The 8,671-nt window shown below is 39.2% G+C and overlaps 1 pseudogene; it reads right to left on the bottom strand.

The window, feature by feature from the left end:
* Nucleotides 1–3,433: 3,433 nt before the first annotated feature.
* LOC147436032 (uncharacterized) lies at nucleotides 3,434–4,150 on the bottom strand (annotated as a pseudogene).
* Nucleotides 4,151–8,671: the final 4,521 nt, after the last annotated feature.

The raw sequence follows: 8,671 nt of genomic DNA, 5'->3' as shown, positions 1-8,671 counted from the left end.
AATGCAAATGTCCAATTATGGGACATTCGATATGCTTGCATAGATTTATGCATGGGTAAGATTATGTTGTGCGAGAGAAGTGTATTGATGGGTGCTCCTCAGAGTTTAATGTAGCTAAAAAAGTAAATTAAATTCACTTTACTAGCTTCCATTACTCTCGAGAAGGGCGTTTGATGCAATGGTTACCACTCTCCTAATGTGCACAAGTGCGTGTACGTTTTGTTTTGAACACTTCGCCTCTCCACCATGATTAAAATAATACATTGACGATGCTCACCTATTCAAAATGAGCGACTTGATATAATCATCAACTCTTCCAGCTTGAGCTGTAGCCTAATTAGCTAGACTCATAGACCACAGAAAAATATTAGGACTCGAAGCTTAGGTCTAACGCTTTGCTCATTTATCGGCTCAGCTGCCCGGCTCTTGACTTTTTTTTTTTGTGACTTGACTATTGTCTTGAGCTCTCAACAAAGTATATATCTAGACATTTAGAGCTCAGATCCTCAAAAAGAGGGTTATTAAAGGACCATATTGGCAAAGTAGGTTTTTTTTTCCATACTTGGGTGACCTTGGTTGTCCAAAATGCTTGTTGTAACTTTTGGTCTATTATCTGAGACGACTGGCTAGTTTCATTTTGTTGGAACTGGGAGATGACTTTAATCTTCTTATGCTCGTTTGTCTGCTCTGGCACCCATACGTATGTGCTATTTGTTGTTGGCTTATTTTTACAGACGACATATTGACTTTTTGGACCTGTAACCTTTATCTGTCGGTGTTTGTAGCTGAAATTATCTTCAAGTTGTGTAAAATCTGGTCTTGGTGCCTTGGGTAGCCAGATTTGTTTTTGTCCTCTGTAATATCCCTGTGCTTGAAGTATATTTGATGGCACAAATATTTTTGTATGTACTTTGTATTCAATTGTATCTGTTCCGTGTCATTTTTGGGAATCACGGTTGGTAAATTCCCTTGAAGATATGTAGGCCTTCTAGATTGAGAACCGTTTTTGAACCTGTTTCTAGCCCTGTTGTTCGATCTCCTATTTTGAGTTGAATTTGATCTTGATTTACCTGTTTGTTGTTTTGGTTTGAAGTTATTTGCTACTGTATAGCCTGATATCTTTGGTTTGGGTAACCAAACATTTGGTTGACCACTGTAGTAGCCTTGCTCTTCTAAGCTGTACTGGGAGGTAATCCATCCCATTTGTTTACCTGAATTGCTGAGAGTAGGATCATTTACCCAAACTGGATCTTTGACATTGATGTCATTGGCTGCAACATAGGTTTTGATGTGCTTCTTGTGTCTTTGTTTACTCTGAGTTGGGTATTTTGGCTGAAAGGCCTTTTTATACTCTTGTCGAGGTTGTTGGTCTTGGTTTCCCTGGGGTGCTGAAGCCACTGCTGTTTGCTTTGATTGTTTAACTGCATTTGTGACCTCCTTGTTGGACTTTTGTTCTTCAGAGGAAGAAGTTAAGCCTCCTTGGACTTTTGCTTTTCCCTTGTCTTCTGCTGATAAACATCGAGATGTAATTACTTGGGATGTTTGTACCTTTTCTTGTTGATGACATGCTTTGGTGATTTCTGCTTTTAAACTGACTTGAACCGTCTTTTGTGCCTCTAGTTTTGAACAACTGTTTGAGTCTTTAATTTCCTCTGCCATCTGGACAGAAGTAAGTTGACTCTTTTCTTCAGATGCAATGCTTACCGTGGCCTTTGGTTCACATTGCTTTTTATTGATCTCTTTGTTTGTCTTTTGATAGACTCCATGTGCTTGATGCCCCATTTGCTTCTGATTGTTCAAGTTAATGATGATTTGTGTCTCCTTTGGCTCTTTGGCATTTTCCACTGGCGAGACAATATTAGGATCTGACTTTATGACCGGCTCTGCTTTTTGATTCTTGCCATCATTTGAACACATTGAGATGTCTTTTTCTTGGCTTTGATACTTGATCTCTGCTTTTGTTGAATTCTTGGGTACATCCCTTAGCAATGAACTATCTGTGCTATTAGCATTATTATGTAGAATCTTTGATCCACATTTCTTCTTGTTGAAATCTTCAGTGGAAAGTCCTTGACTGCCCGTCCCTGCTCTGGTTCAGGATCACATATAATTTCTTCATCCACTTCCTCTGACATTGAATCGTCCGCTACATCCTTGTCTGATCTTTCGACTTCAGGCCTGAAAAATTCCAAGTTGACCATCTATTGTAGCTGATCTTTTTTGGCAACTTGATTTTCAATTGAAATATCATTGACTCCTTTGACCTCCAATATTTTAGTCATCAGTTTGTCTCTGGTATGCTTTGACAAGATATGCTTTCTTTCGGGCGACTTTCGACTTGGAGATGTTTGCTTTAATGATTCTGCTGCTTGCAGTCTGATACTGTCTTGGTTTTGCTGTGCATCTTTACTGGGCAATTGGGTATTAGATGATTAATGCCAAATCCATAGCAATGCACATCTATTCCTATTTGTTCTATACCTGGTCGAGGTATCTGTTCATAGTATTGTTGGTATTCGTTACCCATAGTATCTTTGATCAAATATGTCATTAGCATGACATATAGATACTTAAAAACCAACACTGAGGCTGGCTTTGACTGATTGCCCTTATCTTTTTCAACTGTGGCATTCTCAAGAAGCTTGTAATAGCTTCCATTGTAACCCTGGTAGATGGTCGTTTCAGCCCCTGCTTCTGTGACCAACTTTAATTCTATGTCTGTTATGAACATGTGATCCTTTATCTGTGGCTTCTGCATAGTCTTAGGACTCTGTTGTCGCTTCGATCCTGTATTTGGCTTTTGTTGTCCACTAAATTGTAAGAGAGTATTGTGACTCTCTTTTGCTGTTTGCAGTTGATAGGGTTGTCCTGATTGCAGTAAGTGAGGTGGAGATTGGACTCCCCCCATCCGAGAGTGTTCCCTATCTGTAAGAGGCATCTTTCTTATGCGAGATGTGGTTATTTTAGCTTTGTCATCTAGCTCAGCTGATTGAGATAGGTCCTTATGAAGTCGTGCTAACTCAATAGCTGATTCTTCCATTGATTGTACGTATGTTTGTGTTGGTACATTTTGTGGTGCATGTGTAGTGTTCAGTACCTGGTTAGAGATCATTTCATCATGTGTCTGTTGCTCAATTTGGTCTTGTGGAGTTGAAGGTGACAAGATGAAAGCTGCAGCTCTTTCCGAGAATTTATCTACAATAAGATCTAATTCATAGCATCTTCCATCTATATCATAGCTCCTGTCCTCAATGCGCGTTGCCCATAGTGTCCTAGGTATCGACTCGCTAAATGTCCTTACGCGCATGACTTGAACCCATCTTTGTCCATCAGAATCTACATAAATTGGATCTTTCCATCTTGTTTTGTTGATCCAATGAAGGGCTATTGGTTCAGGTTGCTTGTTGACTTCTAAAGTGGTTGAAGGCAACTGTCATTTACACATAGCTTCAAGGAATTCCTTTTTGCTGACTGTGTCTTCATTTTTTGGCAAATTGATTATAGTAGGCCCCGTCTCTTGAGTGATTTCTCTGTTCTAAGCTACCACTGTATCTGCATTGGAAGCTAAAGGTAAGCTCATTATCAAGTGGTAAATATTACCACTTGTCGACATGTATTTGTAACCGAACATTGAACCATCTTCATGAGCTATGAAGCATTGATCTGGCTCTTCTATCGCTTGTTGAGGTGTTTCTGCTTTGTACCATCTACCCTCCATATCTCTATAGAGACCGCTACAGTTTTTGTCCTTGTAATTTGACTTTATCAAGTGCACAGTGACTCGGCTACTGCTAACCTCTGGAAGATCTTGCCTGTGCAATTTTATTATGTCCAACTCACTACCTGGTTTGAGCTTCATGTACACCGATCCTAAACAATCTTCCATTAGGTTCTTTTGTGAATTAGCCATGTTGGTAGCTTCTTCTACTTCCACAACCTGTATTGTCAGGCTTTTAAGAGCATTTTGCTTGGACTTTAGATAGCGATTGTCTGCATCATCCATGTAGCATGGAAAGTCTTTGAAATGACCTATTAACTCCAACCTGATGCCAACTGTTTTGACTGTTATTAATGAGCTTGAAGTTGCATCATAACTGCTTTGATTTTCCGAGGTTGCCATTGACTGTGGCTGTTGCATCTGCTGCTCCATTTTTCTTTCAACCCTATTACTGACCTACTGAGCACTTGTATTCCCTTTTTCTAGCCTCTCCCTACGGGTGACCACTGGTTTTCCGAATTCAAAGCTCTCTGCTAAGCTTAGCTGTGATCTCTCCGATCTGACCTACCTGTATAGCTGTAGCACTAGTTGGCAAGATACTTACCACTGTACTGCAACAACTGCATACTTCATAGAAATTCTTGGTTTGAGATAACCTGTGTTTAATTTAGCACACAATCTGCAAAAGTCTATTTAGCAGGACTGCCGTTTTACAATGAACACAAAATTCTTGGTGTACCCTTGACAATCACACTTGTGCCTTGAGCTCTCACTTTTAGCTGAATTAGACTGAATCTAGCACAAAAGAATTTATACACTACTTGCACTGAGTTCGGCGTTATGCTGGTGTGCGCCAACGGCTGACAGCACTGAATTCGAGCATCACGGGCCAGGCAAAGCGTTTGTGTGGGGTCAGTGTCAGCCGCCAAGGTGGGACCAACGTCACAAGCGGACTGCAAGGCCCTGCAACTATGCGCTACTGCAGTGTATCCAAAAATTCAATGCGACTAAAAATATTTGTATATGATGTGTGTGAATTCAGAGTCGGTGGGCTCAGCCGATCAAAGGCTGTAGGTATCTATGTCCCAGAGTTTAGTGGCCTGTAACGCTCGCCAAACAGCATATACGTGTAGCTGTATGATGAGCCTTCACAATTTGCCAGGGTTACTAATGAGGGAGAGGGATTAGGGGATCCGACAAAAGTGGGAAAGAATCCGCGTAGGGATTCATTGGCAGAGAGAGCTAGAGAGGGTGGGCCAGGAGCCAGCAAGATTTTGCAACCAGGTTGCGGACTCAACAAAGCAAAAACGGCATGAGTATGCAAGAGGGGCCAGTGGGTAGGTGGGTTCGCCAGCTGTGTATGCGCGCCAACAGGTGGGGTCACGAGCTATGGGGCCGACTCGGGCACCTATCGCGTAGCGTAGGTGAAGTCAAGCATGCGTAGGATGACTAGGCCAGGAGCATGCGCGCGTAGGATGACTAGGCCAGGAGCATGCGCGCGTAGGATGTCAATGCAGCAAAAGCGTAGGAGGTCTCGGGAGCTCGGGGCGCAGTGAACACGTAGGATGGTAGATAAGGGCCGGTGCAGTTCAAGGCGAGAATGCAGCTGGGCGGGCCAGGTCCGGTCAACGCAAGATCAGAAGGCAGGTTCAAATAATAAAGAATCACACAATTAATTTTTTTTTTAAAAAAAAAACACACATAAAACAAAAAATAAATACATAAACACACAAAAAATACAAAAACACATTAAAAGTTTCAAAATTCTTACTATAATTCAATAAATCACACAAAAATTCAAAAACAACTCATAAAATAATAATAATAAAATACACAAATATAAAAAAAAATCAAATCTTATCAAACAAAAAACCTAAAAATGTTTAAAAAAATTTAAAAAAATTTAAAAAAATTTAACTAACACGCAAAAATACTCTAAAAACACACAAAAAAATTGCCCCGACACTCCACAATTCACCCACTTAGGCGATTTATCAATTTTCTGAGCATAATTAGCACATTTGAGTAAAAATTACCAAAACAAATTGCCAAAAATTATGAGAAAATTCTAGATCAAATCACCGACCTAAACATTCGCAATCAAGCAATCGAAACACCGAAATTGATCACTTACTTAATCAAAATCGCAGCAAACATCATTCTTTAACACTAGAATGGTAACAGGACACTTTTATGTCCTTGGACACTTTTGTGTCCTGTTAAGTGACCATTTTGCTTGAATTATTTGAAGAGTATGAAAATGAATTTTTAGGTGCTATATATCCACAAATTTGCCTTATGAGCTGAAAAAAACTTAGCTTTTTTTTTTTTAGTATCTATCTCACCATTAACCTTACTCTTGCACAACATTTTTGAACCTAAACTGTGTGAGAAAACGGGTCCTGTTTTTGGCTTTTTTTCAAATTTTGGCAACTATACCACTCTAAACTTCATGTTTGTGAGGTGTAGATGGCTAGAGGTTAGGCCTTCATAGTTCTCAACATGTTTTGATGCTTGTAGGGAGAGCTAAGTGTTAAAATTGAAAGTTATGACCAATTTACAAGAATTGCATAATCCTGTTTTTTGTCCAAAATTAGCACTTTTATGATTTTTTTGGTGGCTTTCTTGATATCCAAATTCAATTTTGATTGTGTAAGTGCAATGTATAACATACATCTAATCTTCCTTGAGTTTTGGGGGGCCTAATATGCTATATATCATAGTATATGATGATGGTTGAGTTTTTTGATTGCTAAAGAATACGATACATTTTAGAGTAGCAAGTATAACTTTCTCAATATTGCTAGTTTCTTAGGCCAATTGTGTGTATTTTGTAGGTAGTAACCATATCTAATCATAGAATACAAACTTGGCTAGATATTGAGTAGTTTCAATGGGTTTCTAGAGGTCATAATGCTAAACCCAGTTTTTTCATGTTTGCTGTATTTAGCACTTTATCATTGCCCCCAAGGTTCCAATTGTAAGAGATCCATTATCCTTTTGACATGCTCCATGGCTCCTTTTGAATCCAGAGGCCCAAAGGGAACTAAGAAAACATGTATATAGTATCTGTATTGAGCGTGACTATAGAAACTTTGATGATAGGTCCGCAGAATGGCAAAAAGGCAACTTTTTTGTACCTATTTTTTTTGCCCAGAAAAAAATTAGGTAGGTAAAAACAACCATATGTTTTGGTCACCAACCCATTGAAGTTAACGGGGCATTTTATCTCATGTCCTACAAAAATCTCCACTCTTATTTATATGCAATCAACCGTAAGAAATTGCTGTTTTGGGCAAAATGCATTGGTCCATCAACTTTGGAGGCTTGTAGTGACCAAGGGATGAGAAAAATTACAAGTTTCTCATTTTTTCCGTATGTAGTAGTTATTGAACTATAAGCTCATGAAAGGATTTTTCAAAATGAGTGAATCTACTATGGTTTTGGAAATTTTTCCCAAAACCCTGAAAGGACACTTTTATGTCTTGTTAGGTTACAAGTCTAGTGCTAAGCACACAAATCGTCTCGAAACTGCGCTTAAATGAACACAAAAATCACCCTCTCTTGCACGATGACTAATCACACTAAAAATAGCATTTTGCATCAATTAAACTTCAATTTGAGCATCCAATTCTCAAATTTAATCAATCATTAACACGCTTTTTGCATCAAATCATGCACATAAACATACATAACCAAATTTGACCAAATTTCGGCAGCATTTCGGCGTCACAACGGAATTATAAAAGCATAACCATAACTCATTGACAACCATAAGCAATCACATGCTTCTCATAAGCAAATTGGACTCCAAAACAGCCCCAAATTACCCCAAATTAGGCACTTCCGTCTACACTCAAGCGGGCATAAACCGCACCTAGTTTTGCATTTTATGAATGCACATGGTTCATGAACCAAACCTGCACATAAAATCAGAGAATTAGCATTAATTTCAGCACCTTAATTAGCCACAAACTCAGCGATCAAGCACTTGATTAGTGCCCAACACACTAGTGTGTGTGTGTGTGTGTGTGTGTGTGTGTGTGTGTGTGTGTGTGTGTCGATCCCGTAAAATCACCTGCACACAACCAACAAAAATATCAATGTGTAGCATCGTTTAGCATGAATGTAAACACATAATCATCATGGACATGCATCAAATAATCAATACAAATCAGCACTTTGCAAAATGCCGAAATAATGAGTGAAAAATTAGTGAACAATAGGTGATTTCGGCTACAATTTGCGCACAAATGGAGTAGGATATGAGTGTGTGGATCACATAGGCATGTTGTCCATACACCCAACTCACTTTCTACTTGTGTGTAGCACAAAAAACACTTACCAATCAACGGGAAATTAGCATCAAAGTTAGGGAAAATTAGTGAATTTGATGGAAAATTAGCGATCAAAATCAAGAACTAATGATGTGTGTGGGTTGTTTTGTGATGTTCTAAGCATAGTCAATGCTAACCCAAGCACTAATCACACTAAAAACCACTCAATTAATCAACACACCTAATCTAAAAACTAACAAAATTAACAAAAAATTAGGGAAATTAGTGTCTCCTAAACACACCAATGGCACCTCTAGCTTAGGCAATCGCTCCCCGGCAACGGCGCCAATGTTAGAACGTCATCCTAGCATAGGGAGGACATCAACATAATGTCAATCTGAGGAGTAGGATCCGGCTAGGGCATGGAAACACACAAGTGGCTTGTGCATGTCAAATGGAGGATTAGAAGGTGAAACCTACACACAAAAAAAGCTACGGAGAGGGTATATTGATGTTGCTACGAGGAGAGAGCACACTACTTACTCTACCATTCGGCCTAATACACAAGCTTAATCATGCACTACTCTCTAATCAATCACTAATCCAACTCTAATCAAGCACACAATGAGCATAGAATAGCATAGAATGACCACACCGGGCACCAACACTCTACACA

The sequence above is a fragment of the Adiantum capillus-veneris genome, chromosome 18 (assembly GCF_014529385.1).
Source record: "Adiantum capillus-veneris isolate H3 chromosome 18, ASM1452938v2, whole genome shotgun sequence".
NCBI classification, from domain to species: Eukaryota; Viridiplantae; Streptophyta; class Polypodiopsida; order Polypodiales; family Pteridaceae; genus Adiantum; species Adiantum capillus-veneris.
This window is presented reverse-complemented; position numbering and strand designations above follow the sequence as displayed.